This window comes from Arachis stenosperma, chromosome 8, assembly GCF_014773155.1.
Source record: "Arachis stenosperma cultivar V10309 chromosome 8, arast.V10309.gnm1.PFL2, whole genome shotgun sequence".
NCBI lineage: Eukaryota > Viridiplantae > Streptophyta > Magnoliopsida > Fabales > Fabaceae > Arachis > Arachis stenosperma.
Window position 1 is genome coordinate 9339869 of NC_080384.1, and position 4690 is coordinate 9344558.

The following is a 4690-nucleotide window of genomic DNA, read 5'->3' on the forward strand; positions in this document are numbered from 1 at the left end:
CTATAGAAAATCCATTTTGAATGCAGGGAGGTCAGATTCCAACAGCATCAGCAGTCCTTTGTCAGCCTCCTATCAGAGTTTTGCTCAGATCCCTCAATTTCAGCCAGAAATTACCTGAAATAACAGAAAAACACACAAACTCATAGTAAAGTCCAGAAATGTGAATTTAACATAAAAACTAATGAAAACATCCCTAAAAGTAGCTTGAACTTACTAAAAATTACCTAAAAACAATGCCAAAAAGCGTATAAATTATCCGCTCATCACAACACCAAACTTAAATTGTTGCTTGTCCCCAAGCAACTGAAAATAAAATAGGATAAAAAGAAGAGAATATACTATAAATTCCAAAATATCAATGAATATTAATTCTAATTAGATGAGCGGGACTTGTAGCTTTTTGCTTCTGAACAATTTTGGCATCTCACTTTTTCCTTTGAAGTTTAGAATGATTGGCTTCTCTAGGAACTTAGAATTTCGGATAGTGTTATTGTCTTTCCTAGTTAAGTATGTTGATTCTTGAACACAGCTACTTATGAGTCTTGGCCGTGACCCTAAGCACTTTGTTTTCCAGTATTACCACCGGATACATAAATGCCACAGACACATAACTGGGTGAACCTTTTCAGATTGTGACTCAGCTTTGCTAGAGTCCCTAGTTAGTGGTGTCCAGAGCTCTTAAGCACACTCTTTTGCTTTGGATCACGACTTTAACCACTCAGTCTCAAGCTTTTCACTTGGACCTGCATGCCACAAGCACATGGTTAGGGACAGCTTGAATTAGCCGCTTAGGCCTGGATTTTTTTTCCTTGGGCCCTCCTATCCATTGATGCTCAAAGCCTTGGATCCTTTTTACCCTTGCCTTTTGGTTTTAAGGGCTATTGGCTTTTTCTGCTTGCTTTTTCTTTTTCTTTCTATTTTTTTTTCGCCAAATTTTTTTTTCGCAAGCCTTTGCTTTTTCACTACTTTTTCTTGCTTCAAGAATGAATTTTATGACTTTTCAGATCATCAATAACATTTCTCTTTGTTCGTCATTCTTTCAAGAGCCAACAGTTTTAACATTCATAAACAACAAGATCAAAAATATGCACTGTTCAAGCATTCATTTAGAAAACAAAAATTATTGTCACCACATCAATATAATTAAATTAAATTCAAGGACAATTTTCGAAATTTATGTACTTCTTGTTCTTTTGAATTAAAAATATTTTTCATTTAAGAAAGGTGGAGGATTAATGGAATTTATTCATAACTTTAAGACATAGTTACTAAACACTAATGATCATGAAGTAGAGACACAAAACATAAATGAACACAACATAAAAACCGAAAGGCAGAAAGAAATAAGAACAAGGAATGAATCCACCTTAGTGGAGTCTTCTTCTTGAAGGACCAACAATGTCCTTAAGCTCTTCTATGTCCCTTCCTTGCCTTTGTTGCTCCTCCCTCATTGCTCTTTGATCTTCTCTTATTTCATGGAGAATGATGGAGTGCTCATGATGTTCCACCCTTAATTGTTCCACATTGTAGCTCAAATCTTCTAAGGAAGTGTTGAGTAGTTCCCAATAGCTGTTGGGAGGAAAGTGCATCCCTTGAGGCATCTCAGGGATTTCTTGATGATGAGCTTCCTCATGCATCTCTTGAGATCCGTGGAGGGTCTCTCTTGCTTGCTCCATCCTCTTCTTGGTGATGGGCTTATCCTCTTCAATGGAGATGTCTCCTTCTATGATAACTCCAGCTGAGTAACATAGATGGTAAATGAGGTGAGGAAAAGCTAGCCTTGCCATGGTGGAGGGCTTTTCGGCTATTTTGTAGATTTCATTGGAGATGACTTCATGAACTTCTACTTCCTCTCCAATCATGATGCTATGAATCATGATGGCATAATCCACAGTAACTTCAGATCGGTTGCTAGTGGGAATGATGGACGTTGAATGAACTCCAACCACCCTCTAGCCACAGGCTTGAGGTCCAGTCTTCTTAGTTGAACTGGCTTGCCTTTGGAGTCTCTTTTCCATTGAGCTCCTTCCACACATATGTCCATTAGGACTTGGTACGACCTTTGATTAAAGTTGACCCTTCTAGTGTAGGGGTGTACATCTCCTTGCATCATGGGCAAGTGGAACGCCAACCTCACATTCTCCGGACTAAAATCTAAGTATTTTTCCCGAACCATTGTAAGATAATTCTTTGGACTCAGGTTCATACTTTGATCATGGTTCCTAGTGATCCATGCATTGGCATAGAACTCTTGAACCATTAAGATTCCGACTTGTTGCATGGGGTTGGTTAGGACTTCCCAACCTCTTCTTCGGATTTCATGTCGGATTTTCGGATATTCATTTTTCTTGAGCTTGAAAGGGACCTCAGGGATCACCTTCTTCTTTGCCACAACATCATAGAAGTGGTCTTGATGGCTTTTGGAGATGAATCTTTCCATCTCCCATGACTCAGAGGTGGAAGCTTTTGTCTTCCCTTTTCCTTTTCTAGAGGATTCTCCGGCCTTAGGTGCCATTGATGGTAATGGAAAAACAAAAAGCTTATGCTTTTACCACACCAAACTTAAAATATTGCTCGTCCTCGAGCAAGAGAAGAAAGAAGAGAAGAAGAAGAAGAAGAAAATATAGAGGAGAGTGAGAGATGGTGTTTTCGGCCAAGATGAAGAAGAGGGGGTTTGTGTTGTGTGAAAATGAAGTAGAATGGAAGGGTATATATAGGGAGGGGAGAGGGTGTAGTTTCGGTCATTTAGGGTGGGATTGGGTGGGAAAGTGGTTTTGAATTTTGAAGGTAGGTGGGGTTTATGGGGAAGAGTGGATGGATGTGAGTGGTGAAGGGGGTAATTGGGAAGAGAGATTGAAGTTGTTGGGAAGTGTGATATGGGGAAGAGTGTTATAGGATTAGGAGGTAAGGTGGGAATATGTTAGGTGGGGATCCTGTGGGGTCCACAGATCCTGAGATGATCCTGTGGGGTCCATGGTCGGCGAAATTGTGAACTATACTTTTTCACAACTCTCATAATCCCTGGTAATGGCTCCAAAAACTTGGTGCGCTTAATACCATGGCATTACACAACTTCGCACAACTAACCAGCAAGTGCACTGGGTCGTCCAAGTAATAAAACCTTACGTGAGTAAGGGTCGATCCCACGGAGATTGTTAGTAATGAAGCAAGCTATGGTCATCTTGTAAATCTTAGTCAGGCAAACTCAGATATATATGGTGATGAACGAAAATAACATAGAAGATAAAGATAGTGATACTTATGTATATCATTGGTGTATGAGCTTCAGACAAGTGTATGAAGATGCCTTCCCTTCCGTCTCTCTGCTTTCCTACAGCCTTCATCCAATCCTTTCTTACTCCCTTCCATGGCAAGCTCGTATAGGGTCTCACTGTTGTCAGCAGCTACCTCCCATCCTCTCAGTGAAAGCGATTGCATATGTCCTGTCACGGCATAGCGGAATTCATCTGTCGGTTCTCAATCAGGCGCGGAATAGAATCCAGTGATTCTTTTGCGTTATCACTAACGCCCCCGCCCTCAGGGTTTGAAGCACGTCACAGTCATTCAGTCATTGAATCCTACTCAGAACACCACAGACAAGGTTAGACCTTCCGGATTCTCTTGAATGCTGTCATCAGGTCCTGCCTATACCACGAAGACTCCGAAGAATCCAAGAGATATTCACTAAGCCTCGAATGCTTGTAGAACAAGAATGGTTGTCAGTCACCTTGTTCATAGGTGAGAGTGGTGATGGGCGTCAATCATCACCATCATCATGTTGAAGAACAAGTGATATCTTGGTAAAAGAACAAGCGGAATTGAATGGAAGAACAATAGTAATTGCATTAATACTCGAGGTACAGCAGAGCTCCACACCCTTAATCTATGGTGTGTAGAAACTCCACCGTTGAAAATACATAAGAACAGGGTCTAGGCATGGCCGAATGGCCAGCCTCCCAAAGATCTAAGATAGCATAAAACAAAGATAGCTACCAAAGTCTCGATACAAATACAATAGTAAAAGGTCCTACTTATAGATAACTAGTAGCCTAGGTGTACAAAGATGAGTAAATGACATAAAAATCCACTTCCGGGCCCACTTGGTGTGTGCTTGGGCTGAGCAATCAAGGAAATTCGTGTAGAGAACTTTTCTGGAGTTAAACGCCAGCTCCCATGCCAGTTTGGGCGTTTAACTCCAACTTTTATTCCTGTTCCGGCGTTTAACGCTGGAATTCCTGAGGCCGGATTGCTTTGCGGGTTTGGGCCATCAAATCTTGGACAAAGTATGGACTATTATATATTGCTGGAAAGCCCTGGATGTCTACTTTCCAACGCCGTTGAGAGCGCGCCAATTGGGCTTCTGTAGCTCCAGAAAATCCACTTCGAGTGCAGGGAGGTCAGAATCCAACAGCATCTGCAGTCCTTTTTGGTCTCTGAATCAGATTTTTGCTCAGGTCCCTCAATTTCAGCCAGAAAATACCTGAAATCACAGAAAAACACACAAACTCATAGTAAAGTCCAGAAAAGTGAATTTTAAATAAAACTAATAAAAATGTACTAAAATCTAACTAAAAGATATCAAAAACATACTAAAAACAATGCCAAAAAGTATACAAATTATCCGCTCATCACAACACCAAACTTAAATTGTTGCTTGTCCTCAAGCAACTGAAAATCAATAAGATCAAAA